Source organism: Podarcis gaigeae (genome assembly GCF_964106915.1).
Source record: "Podarcis gaigeae genome assembly, chromosome: 6".
Classification (NCBI taxonomy): Eukaryota; Metazoa; Chordata; class Lepidosauria; order Squamata; family Lacertidae; genus Podarcis; species Podarcis gaigeae.
The window spans coordinates 16342166-16357122 of NC_139682.1; the positions used below are offsets into that span (position 1 = coordinate 16342166).

Below are 14957 nucleotides of genomic sequence, written 5' to 3' on the forward strand. Positions count from 1 at the left end.
CTCTTTTCCTGCTCTGGAGGGTAGGACTCGAACCAATGGCTTCAAGTTACAGGAAAGGAGATTCCAACTAAACATATGGAAAAACTTTCTGACAGTAAGAGCTGTTTGACAGTGGAACACTCTCACTTGGGAGGTTGTGGAGCCTCCTTCTTTGGAGGTTATTAAACAGAAGTTAGATGGTCATCTGTCATGGATACTTTAGTTGGGATTCTTGCATTGCAGGGGGTTGGACTAGATGACCCTTGGGTACCTTCCAACTCTACGAATCTATGATTCTACTCTGTTCCTTGGGAAAATAAAAAGCAGCCCAGTGACCTATCAGTAAATGTAATTCCTCATTTCTGAGAGTCTTTAATTTGAAATGAATATTGGCAATCATGAGCATAACTGAATGTGTTTAAGTATCTATTGTCTCACATTTAGAACCTGGTCTTCAATGAATTTGAAGAGCTCCAAACTGTAGGGCATTTGAATTAGAGCTGAGCTAATTCTTCATGAATTTCAATTTTCTTCTTGAATGTACATGTTCACTGAAGGAAAAGGCTTTCATGAACACCTAAGGGCTATATGTTACCTTGAATGCTTGCAGCATTGTCTGTGGTTTTTAATTTATTTATTTTCGATTTGAAGCAGAGGAGGAATTTTCATCAAGACCAGAGCATGTAAGGAGGGGAAGTCTCCAGCTGCTGCCCCAATGGCCAGCCTAACCCCTGGCAGTTATCTTTAGTGGGGGCAAAATACTCCCATTGAGACAAATAGGAGATCTTTTTTCCTGGGGCTAATAGCAGTGTGGGGAAGAGTTTCATCAGGACTCCAATTCCCAGCATTCCGGATGAAATTTGGATCCTGCCGTGTGTAATATAGGGGTGGTCTCAGCCCTAAGCTACTCACAATAAAATGGAATGTATCTCCCTGGCTTTTGCCCAATTTGGGTTGTCCTAAATCAAAGTGGGGTTTCTTGGAAAGATTTAGAGGTTGCTAGATGCAAAGTGGAATCTGTACAAGGCAGCACAAGTAGCAGGATGAACGCCTGAAGTGCTTTGTAGCACCTTGGTGATCCAGACAGGGGAGGGGGAATGCTATAGACAAGCATCTATTAAAAACAAAACTAAATGTCTTCCGCTTACCATATCACAAATAACAAGAGAGCAGGGTAAAATCATCCCTTTTGTTTACAAGCTTGACCTGTCCAATCAAAACGAAGCTCTCCATCTGTCCACTCTGCACTCTTGTATTTGCTCTTTCTTCTCCAGAGGGGGCAGATGGAGAGCTTCATTTTGATTGGACAGGTCAAGCTTGTAAACAAAAGGGATGATTTTACCTGGAACTTATCCCTTTTAGTTCTCTCCTTCCTTGAAAATCAACTGTAAGGTGCCTAGCACAAAAGCCCCTGAACCTGTTTATCTGTAATTTAGCAGGTTCCATACCCAGGAGGACCTCTCTTGCGTCTGCAATTTTCAGATCAATTGCCCACAAAACACAAGAGTGATTCGTATTTCACCCATCTCACAACTGTAATTACTGTTCTTACAAGCAAACCATTGGAGCTATCATTTTGAAATTTGGCAGGATCCATGCTCTCAGAAGGGGCAACCGTGACTGAAAATTTCTGCCTGAAACATAATGTATTGGCCTGAATATAAGCCACACTTTCTTCCCAAATTCCGATCATGAAAAGTGCAGCTTATATTTGCAATCTTACGCCGCCGGCAAAGCGGTGTGGCTCCTCCCCCCAAAAAAGAACAACAGCCTGGGAGTGTGGCAATGGCACCTGTCCCATCTGCAGCTCCCAAACCACGCCTAAGCCGCCTAATTTTAAAGATGCAGCTTATTTGCGGGTGCAGGTTATATTCAGGCCAATACAGTATATATTTGCTATAGATATTTCCTTTAAAATAAAGAGAGCAAATTCTCAAAAGGTCCAGCACAAAAGTCTCTGGACCAATTTGCCTGTATTTTGGTAGGTTTTTGCCACAGTCAAAAGTGGCGAAAGGTATAGCCAGTTTTAAAATTCCTAGCAGCAAATGGTGGGATATGGAGGCGACTTGGACAGACCTCATGTCATATCAGGCAGTCTATGAAGTTCATAGGCTGTTTTCCATAGCATTGTACAAAGGCCTGATGTGCACACAACCTCAAGCCAATTGTGGGGGCACAGGGGAAAGATCGGGGGAAGCCTCATTGCACAAACAGAAGTCCTTGTGCAGGACTTCCACTGACAGAACTCCCAAATGGTTAAGCAAACAGTTTTAGATATTAAAAACTATTATTAATAATAATAGCTTTATTCACAGTAAGATCCATTTGGGCAAGTATCAGTGGGATGGCTGAGTTTACCTTTTGCAAAAATGTGGGTCATTGTGGGGCCTGACATTTGTCAGACATAGTCTTGGATCATTATTGATACAAAGCCTGCTATTTTATTTTGTCTTCAGTTTATTTCATCTTTGTAGCAGTCATTGAAAGAAAAGTTATGTCTTGCAAAAGTCTGCACTACCAAATACAAGCTCAAAATAGTTGGGATGCTTTTGGCAACATGAAATAAAAAAAAAACAGAATTTTATATTTGAGGGTCCTATCACATGACAGTTTGATCAGCTGTTGTTCTTTTTGCACAAAGACAGACTTTGTGACATCAGCTGCAAATGGGTTTCACACCCACTCAAACCTCTCTCTTTCTATTTTCAGCAGAAAAGTAGTGGACAAATTGTGACTAAGCAAATTTCAAATTACGGTACCCTTGGCTTCACCATTAACGAACCCTGGTAGCAAATCCAGTGCTCATACAGGGGATTGCATGACAAAAGCAGCACCTGCACATCAGAGGAAAGTTGTAATAGTCACTCAGAACAACTCCCTATATCAACACCTTGCGGCAAACTGTCACTGGATCTGCCAGCGGCTGCCACAAGTAATTCCCAAGTATTAAAATGTAACAGACAAAATGTAAGTGTAGCTTTCTGATGCTTGTCACAGGTGTCAACACAGCATTATAATATGCCAACAAAAACAATAGGTTGTATGAAGCATCACTGTTGTTGTTAGCATCTGAAAGACAATGGAGTGCAACTCCAGGGGCGAAGTCAAACCACTGCATTAGCAGCACTGAAGTTACTTCTCCAGGGTGCAAGCCTGGACAGTGTGTATGGAAGTCCTGGGCTACACAGATGACAAGATCCACCACCGCCTCTCGGTCTCACTAATGTGGTCCAAAGGAGAGCAGAGTGATAAATTTGGCACCAGCTTGGCTGCAGGAGTTGCTAGAAAGAGGCGTACAAGGTGACAACCAACCATCTTAGGGAATCGACTCTGGATTTATGTAGGTTTTGCTCCTTGGGCTTTTCTTTTCCTGAAGATATCCCACAAGGGGATACAGTGGTACCTTGGGTTAAGAACATAATCCATTCTGGAGGTCCATTCTTAACCTGAAACTGTTCTTAACCTGAGGTACCACTTTAGCTAATGGAGCCTCCTGCTGCTGCCGTGCCGCCACCGCCATGCAATTTCTGTTCTCATCCTGAAGCAAAGTTCTTAATCCGAGGTACTACTTCCGGGTTAGCAGAGTCTGTAAGCTGAAGCATCTGTAACCTGAAGCACCTGTAATCCGAGGTACCACTGTACATAGTTTTTCTTGAGGTTAACTCCAAAAGCGTTTCTCACGATTGAGTATAATTGTAAGGCAGTGGAGGCTTAGCCTCAGAGGTTTTCTTCTCCTTCCCAGGTTGTCAAGCCCCAGCTGCCCCTCACTTCCCTCTACAGCACATGCAGAAAACACCTTCTTGATTGTTGGACCCATTATTGGTCTTGTCCCCTCAATCTGCTGGAACCTGTCTTCCCACGCAGGGGAAGTCCCTAACTCATGGAGGGATGGAGACCCATTGGCTACCCTCACCTGGTTTAGCCAGCCAGTCAAAACCATTCCTGGGGGGTGGCCACAGTCACATGCTGACAGCTTCTAGGAGCCACAGGTGAGAGTTGAGTGCAGGGTGGGGACCAAAGTCAGCAGACTATCCCAGGAGGAGCACAATGTGTCCCTCACCAGAGGCACTATCCCTCCCCAACACCCCATACACCCCATCATCATTGTACTAGTTAAAGATTAAAAGCAATAATTATTTTGAATTTACTCATAAAGCCTGCAACCCACTTGTACAGACTTCACAAGCTACAGGTTGGGAAACTCTGGTCTAAACTGACTGGCAGCTGTTCTCTAAGGTTTCAGAAATTAGTGCTTACTGCTCCTACCTGGTGATTGGACCGGGACCTTCCTCATGCAAAGTTTGTACTCTAACAGTTATCTAGCATCCTTCTCTTTAAATGGGCTGTAATGGTGCCCTGTCTTTCATTGTCGGAATTCTGCATCATCAAGTCATCTCCTCCTCCCTCCAAAACAACAAATGGACAGAGACAAACTGACAATCTAATCTCTTTGATGGACTCTAAGGAGTTGTGTGACTTAGCTCGGCTAAGCTATGACCCAGCATTGCTGCTTCAGAAATCAATAGGTAAGCTGAAAGAAAGAAAGAAATCCAACTCTGCTAGTCCCTAGGAGCTGATTTAGCAAGATGCAGCCATCAGTGTTAATGTATTCAGTTACAAAAGGCAGGTGATATTATCAGCACCTCGCTGGGTGAGACAATTTCCTCCCGATCAGCATCCAAGCATCTTCCACCCAGAGTCTCACAATTAGCTTTGCAGACACATAACATTAGCTTTTTTGATACAGACGGAAGAACTTAATTGGCAATGCTTTTATCTCCAATATTTTTAGCATTCGATTCAGCTGATGTTCTGTGTCGGGCCCCAGTATCATTTAGCTTAACAGAAGAAGAAGAGCAAGTACATTTAATTACTGGTGCTTGTTGCCTGCTCCTGCATTGTATATTTCTTTTAAAGCCCCTTCCTGTGAAAATGAGCCAAAGATTTATAATAGAGGTGGCCTGCTTTGGTGGTTCTTGTTGTTTCAGTTCTGGTGTAAGCAATAATCTGTGTTTTGAGATAAGTTTAATTGGTTTAAAAATGAACTTTTCCCATTGAAAAATTACCCTCACATATATGTTTGCACCCAATATGCTCAAGACACAGTGAATATAGACCCAGGAGGAGATGGTTCACTTGCAGAGAAGCTCAGCTCTTACAAGGAGCTCTGCTCAACTCTAGTAATTAAAGTCTTGCAAAAGTTTTATTGATATCTAATAGGCTTATTTAAGGTTGGTCAGCTCCTTGCTTCTCCCCTGCTCAGTTGCTCAGGGATTCTAGTTTACCTAGCACAGTGTTTCCCCAAAAGTGAGTCTCCAGCTGTTTTTGAACTACAACTCCCATCATCCCTAGCTAGCAGGACCAGTGGTCAGGGACGATGGGAATTGTAGTTCAAAAAGCAACTGGAGACTCCAGTTTGGCAAACACTGTGCTAGCAGCAGATGAACCTTCCCATGTGACTGAGCTCTAACATCCAGTCAACTGAGCAGCATGGAGATTGGGAAGGTTTCCATATCTTCTCCCCAAGATCTCCCCCATGCTGCTCAGCTAGTTGGCTATTACAGCTCAGCAACATGGGAAAGGGGGCTTGGAGAGCAGAGGTGTGGCCTAGGGGAAAAGGTTGTAGCGTACACAGAGCATGGGGGACTGCTTTCAGAAGCCTGATGAGCTCCAGTTAGCAATTATTCCTGAGACTGTTGAAGAACAGTAACCTTTACTCACATAATGAGTCATAAGTGGTACATTTTGTGCCATTTCTTGTAAATTGCTCTGAGATTCGGTTTCATTTAAAAGTGACTAATACATGTATCAAATCAATAAAAGAATAATAAACTTGTCTTTAGTAGAAAATGCAGCTATACATCTCACGTTTTTATTTTTAAAAAAGTTTGGTAAATTTTTAATTAAACAGCTTTTCTCACCTCAAATCTTCTCTTGATCTTCTATATTCATATATACAGTGAGATGGTAATTAAACTTTTAATAATATATCCTGCCTATGATTGTATCTCGGAAAATGGTTTTTTTATTTATTTATGCAGTACTTTGATTTCACCATGTCTTTAAAATGCATAGGACATTATTTCACAGGCTGTGGTTCATAAGTATAAAGGCTTTGAAAAAAGTTTCCCATATCAGTTCTACTTTTTTATTTTATTTTTCTTAACTTAATACTGGGAAAGAGAGGGGAGGGGAAACCCTCCTGTGAACCCATTTTCTCTGTCACTACTGCAGGATGAAAGAATTCTTGCTGTGAGATGAGCTTTCTTGAGAAATCCATTAAAGTTCAAGTTTGTGTATTGCATCAAGTAAAGGCTGTGCTCATTTTCCCCAGAGTAGATCACAATTTTACTGTCACTTTTGGTTTCGGGAAAATAGCATCTGCAATCAGCATCCTAAAGAAGAAGAAGAAAAGTTATTTTTGGCATTTCTTGACTAATATCTGCGTTAAGGTCCTATGAAAGGATCAAAACAGTTGGAGGCCAACTTTATTTATGCCTATTTATTATATTATACTGTACATTTCCTCCAAAGAGAAGCTTCTGTCCCCAGGTGCTATACCCTTAAGCCAGCTTCCAGATTCAACGGAATCACTGCACTTGATGTCTTCCCAATTGCAGAGACTGCCCTGTTAGGACAATTGTCTGTTTGGTTGTAAGTCACTATGGGCTGCCCTGGGCAAGATAAAGTGACTAACAACTTCAATAAATAAAATAATAATAATAATAATAATAATAATAATAATAATAATAATAATAATAATAAATGTCCCACCAACCTCACATTACCCTCGGCCAGCCCCCGCCTGCCTTCTTACAACCCAAACAGGGGGGTAGTGCTGCCTATCAGCTTTCTCATCCTGCTCAGTTTCAGTGCCACCCTTGTAGAACTCAACAGGGATGATGGAGATGAAACATGAATTAGTTGGATCTGCCTATAATTGACTCCTGCTCCGCCTACTGTTTGTGCTCCCACCCTTCTGCCCCAACATTCCTAGTGGACAGCAACCACCACTGATTTCCATGCAATTCCCTGGACCTTTCTTATTCGCTGTCAAAAAGCAAGGTGAACAAAAAAGAGTTTTATTTTCTTATTCTTTCCATTAGTGGTCAGCCTAACGAAAAGGAAGGGGAAAAGAAAGGAACTCTGGGTGAGTATTTCGCTGGGTTTCCCTCCAAAAGCTTTCTGTCGACTCAGAGACATTAGGCAAGGGAAAACTGAATGTAGTCAGACATGCACTCTGGACTTTAAGAAGGCCAGTTTCAAAAAGCTGAAAGAGCTACTGGGTGTGATCCCGTGGTCAGAAATACTCAGTGAGAAGGGAGTCCAAGAAGGATGGAAGTTTCTAAAAGGAGAAACACTAAAGGCCCAAATGCAGACAATACCAACAAGAAAGAAAAGTAGGAGGCATCTAAGGAAACTGGTGTGGCTGCATAAGGAGCATACAGATGAGCTGAGAGTTAAGAAGGCCATGTATAAGAAATTAAAGAAAGGGGAAATCACAAAGGAGGCGTATACATGAGTAGCCGACAGTTGCAGGGGGAAAGTCAGGTTGACTAAAGCTCAGAATGAGCTCAGGCTTGCAAGAGAGGCTAAAAATAATTTTTAAAAAGGTTTCTTTGACTATGTCCGAAGTAAGAGGAAGAACAAGTAAGTGGTAGGTCCTCCATGTGGGGAACATGGAGAAATGCTATTGTGTGACAGAGAAAAGGTGGAACTACTCAACACCTACTTTGCCTCTGTCTTCACGCAAAAGGAAAAGGATGCCCAACCTGGTGATAACAGAATAAATTATGTAAGGGGGGAGCTGCAGCCCAAGATAGGAAAAGAGGTAGTAAGGGAACAGCTAGCTACTTTAAATGAAATCAAATCTCCAGGGCCTGATGAGCTGCATCCATACTAAAGAAGCTTGTAGATGTAATTTCAGAGCCTTCATCTATTATCTTTAAGAATTCTTGGAGAATGCAGGTGATGTCCCTACAGACTGAAGGCAGGCAAATGTTGCCCCATCTTCAAAAGGGGGGGGGGAGACCCAAGTAACTACCAACCCGTGAGTTTGACATCGATATCAGGGAAGATCCTAGAACAGATGATTCAACAGTCGGTCTGTGAGCATTAAGAAAAGGATGCTGTGATTACGAAGACCCAGCATGGGTTTCTCAAAAACAAATCATGCCAGACCAATCTGATTTCTTTTCTTTTCTTTTCTTTTCTTTTCTTTTCTTTTCTCTTCTCTTCTCTTCTTTTCTCTTTTCTTTTCTCTTTTCTTTTCTCTTTTCTTTTCTTTTCTTTTCTTTCAAAGGTGTCATAGACTTTGAAGACACTCGAACTCAGAACGCAAGGGAGAAATGTGCTAAGAGGAAGGCACACTTGGCAAATCCACACTGTGATCAACTCCCACTCTGGAACCAATGTCCCCACTGTGGAAGGACGGCTGGGTCCAGAATTGGCCTCCACAGTCACTTACAGACTCACTGTTAAAACCATGTTTATGGAAGACAATCTTACTCGGCTACGAGTGATCGCCAAAGATAAGAGAAGCAGCAGCAACAACAAAAAAGCTAATGCTATTCTAGGCTGCATCAACAGAGATATAGTGTCCAGTTCAAGGAAAGTAATAGTACCACTCTATTCTTCCTTAGTCAGGCCACACTTGGAATACTATGTCCCATTCTGGGCACCACAATTCAAGAAGGATGTTGACAAGCTGGAACATGTGCAGAGGAGGGTATAATGAAGGTGACAGGCAATCCTCCCTGGGGAGAACATTCCACAGACGGGGAGCCACTGCAGAGAAGGTTTGTTCTCGTGTTGCCACCCTCTGGACCTCTCAAGGGGGAGGCACATGAAGGAGAGCCTCAGAAGATGATCTCAGGGTCCAGGTAGGTTCATATGGAAAGAGGTATTGAGCCACAGTCCTGAGCCGCAGTTAGCACTTGGTGGGATGATATACATATGTTACTGTACAGTGGTACCTCTGGTTATGTACTTAATTCGTTCTGGAGGTCTGTTCTTAATCTGAAACTGTTCTTAACCTGAAGCACCACTTTAGCTAATGGGGCCTTCCGCTGCCGCTGCATGATTTCTGTTCTCATCCTGAAGCAAAGTTCTTAACCCGAGGTACTATTTCTGGGATAGTGGAGTCTGTAACCTGAAGCGTATGTAACTCGACGTGCCACTGTAGAATCTTAGAGTCCTTAGAGAGCCAGTGTGGTATAGTGGTTATGAGTGGTGGACTCGTAATCTGGTGAACCAGGTTCGCGTCCCCGCTCCTCCACATGCAGCTGCTGGGTGCTAGTCATACTTCTCTGAAGTCTCTCAGCCTCACTCACCTCACAGAGTGTTTGTTGTGGGGGAGGAAGAGAAAAGGAGATTGTTAGCCGCTTTGAGACTCCTTAGGGTAAGCGGGATATCAAATCCAAACTCTTCTTCATCTTCTTCTTAAGGGAAGGTCTGTTTAGTTAGCTTTGACAGTTAGTAATAAAAGTTAAGCTCAGTTCATCATTGTTGTACAAACACGTGCGCTTACTTAGAATCATAGAATTGTAGAGTTGGAAGGGACCCTGAGGACGATCTAGTCCAACTCCCTGCAATGCCGGAATATGCTGCTGTTCCACATGGGAATCGACCTTGACGTTATCAGCACCATGCTCTAAGCAACGGAGCTCTGTTTGATATCTGTTTAATACTTGTTATTAAAATGTCTGTCCTAAATGGCCCAATGGTCCATATGGTGTTAAACTCCAGTCCCCATCAGCTGCAGCATGGCCGATAGTCAAAGACGATGGGGGTTGTTGTTCAGCAACCTCTGGCAGGCCACACATTCCCTGTCCCTGAACTACAGTGTAACAAAAGTTGCTCTCCTAACCAAACTTAAGGAGTAACTCAATTAAACATTAGATTACTTGCTTCTGAGTATGCATGCATAGGTTTACTTTTCTGGTTTGTTTGTTTCTTTTGAAAAGACTGTATATTGGTTCCAAAACCTTTTAGGATTTTAAAAAACTAAAGTTTTGTAAAAACTAACACCACTGATCCTTTCTTTTTCTTTTCTTTTCAATAAGTTCCAATATTTATCCTCTTCTTAGACAAAATATTATGTCTAAAAGACAGGTTAGTAATATGCAGTACAACTGCTGTGTGTTCAAAGCTCTACATGCTCAGAATAGACAAGCAGAGGGGGGGAAATCAAACCACATCAATTGACAATGATTTCTTTTACAGGAGTGGAGTTGAAAAGGAGTCAACTGCATCGCTCACCAAAAAGCCTGGAACAAATAATGCAAAAACTTTGCACGATGTACTTGAAAAGAAGAACTCAAACGTTATTGCTTTTATTGTCGCATTTGTAGTCAATGTGCTTCTTCTCCCCCAAACTTTGTTTCCATGAAAACTAAATGACACCTAGAAAGTAACCTCTTTCAGAATAGAACTCAAGCAAAAAGAAATTGGATTTCTCCCCACCCACCCCCACTTTGCTTGCTTGGTTGCATAACAAAATTGCATCCCCTGTGCAGAAAGGTCTATAAAATGTTAATCGTAACGATAAACTTTCCATAAAATGTTTCAATCAAGCCATTAAAATTTCATACCAAGGATCTAGCTCTGTTTCTCTCTATACTATATTTGAGCTAGTCCATCATCTCACTATTTTCATTGGCTGTTTCCCAAAGATCTAAAGGCACAGGCAGCAGCAGGAGGAAGGAGCAAGAATAAATAGGAGGGGATTCACATCTGTAGTAAATGACCTGTGGAGGGGTTAAGGAAATAATTGGGGAGGGGGCTCTATGTGGTGACAGAGGGGGATGGGGAAGGGTCAAGTGGAACTATTTGTTGGGAAATAACTTGTGAATACCAATTCATCCTGAAGTCCCACATGTGTGGGGAACTACAAGAAAAATGGGTGACTCCTGAATTCAAAAATAGTGGCTTGACTCACTCTTTAGCAAAAAAAACCCCACAACCCCCATCAGAGTTTAAAACACAAATCTATGCAGCATTTGCAAAGCACAGAAATATAGATTGTTAGACCTTTAAATGTCCCAGTATTGAGCAGTTAAAATGCTGCTCCCTGACCTATACCCCTCTCACAGCAAATAGAACACAAACTTGAGTAAGTTTAAATGCTTTACTTACAGTACCCATAGGTCTCACTCAAGCACATTTCAGTCTCACTCAAGCACCTTTCAAACATGGAGTCTGGGCATGGGAGCTCCAGCCTCATGTGGTCTGCTCAGCTTACATGATTCAAGTGGGGGGGGGGGACAGGAAACAAACAATACTTCCTCCCTCCCCAAAGGGGGGGCTTGACCTAGCTGTACCATCTCTAGCAATTAACACTTCTGTGGTCTTTAACCCCTTCATTTACTAACTAGCATAGATATGCATTGTGAGTTTTGACTGCAAAAACTCCCACACTATTTGTAGGGCTAAAGGTGGCATTTGGAGGAGTGGAGGAGGAATATGGGAGGTAGGGAAGAAGGTGGGTGCATGTGTGAGAGAGAAAGCTTTAGGGCTGTGGTGACAGGAGAAAAGGATGAATTTGGAGAAGATGGAAATGGATGGATTTAAAGGATGTGGAGCCCTCAAATATTTCATAGTATCTTCACACAATGGATGGATTTAAAGGATGTGGAGCCCTCAAATATTTCATAGTATCTTCACACAATGCATTTCACTCTTGGTACCATTCCTTCAACATTCCTTTAGAATGGATATTAACAACAAACATCCGCATACGTATGTACAGCTTCCATCAACTGAACTTAACCTGCTCGACATGCTAACTGAAAGCCTTGTTCTTACAGTTCTATTTATCTTAAAGATAATGTAACATATAGCATTGTGGGAAGTATGTTCAAAGAGAGCGGCAGCATAGGAGAGAGGAAGAGTCATGGACTTGAGAGTGGTCTGTGCGCAAGAGAGTTGAGATAAGGAAGGAGGAGGAGGAAGGCGAAGGGAAGATGGGGTACAAAAGCAGGAGTATGAAGCATGGAAATGGAGGTGGTGATGAAAGGGGCTGTGGAATAGGAAGAGACAGTGGCTTCATTAGTGGGCAGAACTTCAAAAGGTTATTAGTGGTTACAATGTGTGGGAGAAGAAAGATGCAGGAGGTACTATTATTGGGGAGCATGGCAAATTGTTGTTGTTGTTTAGTTGTTTAGTTGTGTCTGACTCTTGGTGACCCCATGGACCAGAGCACACCAGGCACTTCTGTCTTCCACTGCCTCCCGCAGTTTGGTCAAACTCATGCTGGTAGCTTCGAGAACACTATCCAACCATCTCGTCCTCTGTCGTCCCCTTCTCCTTCTGCCCTCCATCTTTCCCAACATCAGGGTCTTTTCCAGGGAGTCTTCTCTTCTCATGAGGTGGCCAAAGTATTGGAGCCTCAGCTTCACGATCTGTCCTTTCAGTGAGCACTCAGGGCTGATTTCCTTCAGAATGGATAGGTTTGATCTTCTTGCAGTCCATGGGACTCTCAAGAGTCTCCTCCAGCACCATAATTCAAAAGCATCAATTCTTCGGCGATCAGCCTTCTTTATGGTCCAGCTCTCACTTCCACACATCACTATTGGGAAAACCATAGCTTTAACTCTACGGGCCTTTGTTGGCAAGGTGATGTCTCTACTTTTTAAGATGCTGTCAATGTTTGTCATTGCTTTTCTCCCAAGAAGCAGGCATCTTTTAATTTCGTGGCTGCTGTCACCATCTGCAGTGATCATGGAGCCCAAGAAAGTAAAATCTCTCACTGCCTCCATTTCTTCCCCTTCTATTTGCCAGGAGGTGATGGGCCCAGTGGCCATGATCTTTGTTTTTTTGATGTTGAGCTTCAGACCATATTTTGCACTCTCCTGTTTCACACTCAATAAAAGGTTCTTTAATTCCTCCTCACTTTCTGCCATCAAGGTTCTGTCATCTGCATATCTGAGCATGGCAAATTAGTTCACATTAACTAGCTCTGCCTCCATTCTTCTCTCCTCATCCCACCCCCAATATACCTTAAGCAGTGTGGGCTACCAACTCATGTCCTCAGTGGAAGAAACAAAAGCCTTTCAGCTTCCATGCAAACTGTTAGCTCTCTTTCTCCTTCCTGTTGACTGGGTATTTCCCTTCAGAATATGGAAATGTTCTGACAGGGCAGTGGGAGTTACAAGCTTTCCTTGAGTGCCTCAGGCTAATGGTGCATTTCTGATGAGTGACTGGTCATCCTTTCAATTCCCCCCACATCTAAACAAGCAAAATACAATTCGTACTCAGCCTTAGAGCTTTGTATGCCTTATGAAGACTGTGAACCACAAAGCAGAGTTTACTCAGTGTAATCGGGTTACCTGGAAATACCTCTCTTAACGAGTTTTACTTTATTCCACAAGTCCTCCCGACTATGGGATTTATATAAGCACAGCAAGTAACCTTGTTCTGGGCAGACAAGTGCACATTTTTACATCACCAAAACATTGAAGCTTACATTTAATTTGGCTTGAGTACCAAGGCTACATTTGCCCTTTCAGAGAAGATTGGAATAAGCCTGAACTAAGCCAGGTTAAGCAGTGGCAGGATTTATCATGTTCTGGTAGGTGCTGCACAAGAAGCAGCCAACATGTTTGAAATTGTCACTCAAGAGGCACAGTTTCAGACGTTGAAGGCTGTGGTCATGTTCCTACAGTGCCCACCTACACATTGTCACGAAAAAGGTGGGGTTTTGCATAAAAGCTGCATATTCTAATTCATATGCATTGACACAAATTAAGAAATAACCGTTGTCATACTTCCTCCACCCCATCCTTTTGATCCCAGTGACCTACAGAACCCCAGGGTGTCTGTTACCTTCAGAGGCCTCCTGGTGAGCCCTTGGGACTCCTGCCATGATTGGATCCCATCCTGTTCTGTTTATTTGTTTGCCGTATTGTTAGCCCAAACTTATCACTATCTTTCTCCTCCTTCTTCATGTAACTTGTCACTGATGTCACTGGCTCCAGATCTTCACTTAAACACTTCTCTGTTTCTTCCTACTTCCCCTCTGCCTGCCCTTCTTCTCCCATTCTCCTCTCTCTCCCCCCCCCTTTCAATTTCTCCTTGCCTTTGACTTTTACCTCCCACCCATCTCTCTCTCTCTCTCTCTCTCTCTCTCTCTCTCTCTCTCTCACACACACACACACACACACACACACACACCTCTCTTCCCTTTTAGGACCTGCTGAGAATGTGCTTCCAGCTGCTCTTCCAACTCTGGAAGAGTTGCTGCCTCACCTCCCCATTTTCATCCTGACTTCTGGTGTGTCCTCCCAGCTGGGGCACAAGATTAAAGAAGCAGCGGGTGGTTTCCTCAAACACTGTCTTCCTACATTACTTTAAACTGGAAAGAAATACAATGCATCTTACCATAGAGGGGAACACTCTGACCTGGTGAACTGTGTGTTTGCTGATGGGCAACCTCAAGACCTGTGCACCCTATTTAAAAATAATGCACCTATGAAGGGAGAGAAGAGACTGCAACTGCAATACTCTTCAAATAGAGGGCTCTTGCAAATAGACCACATGATAAAATAGCTGTTTCCCACATGAACTATTTGAAATTCCTGAGCGTCTTGGTCAGCCACTAAGGGCTCATCCATGCTTCAACTTAAACTTGCACAGTGAGACTTTCCCTGTTCCTCACACATGCACCAACTAAATCTGTTCTATGGGTCTACACAACCCTCTAGAACCCATTTGGGAAGGTGTGTGGTGCATGCTGGGAGGGGGGAAAGCACCATTGCTCAGTCAGAATTCCTTGCACTGACAGGACATGTTTGTTGGATACTGCCCCATGCACTGAAACCACACACCTCCAACATCCCCAAGCCTGAGAACATTGAGTCAGGACAAAGTGATGCTATGGAATAAGGCCTTGTGATATCATAGGCCTTAAGGCCATTGGCAGCCATGTTCAGATGCCCAGGCAACTGTGAAAGCTCAGTAGGTGACCATGAACTCATCAC

The 14957-nt window shown here is 43.0% G+C and overlaps 1 long non-coding RNA gene across 1 annotated transcript in view; it reads right to left on the minus strand.

Annotated features, from left to right (window-relative positions):
• Positions 1-12202: 12202 nt before the first annotated feature.
• LOC310847238 overlaps positions 12203-14957 on the minus strand; it is a 410873-nt gene continuing 408118 nt past the window's right edge. The window contains exon 3 of the long non-coding RNA XR_014565708.1: positions 12203-12456. This is a non-coding gene — a long non-coding RNA (uncharacterized lncRNA). The remainder of the gene's footprint in view (positions 12457-14957) is intronic.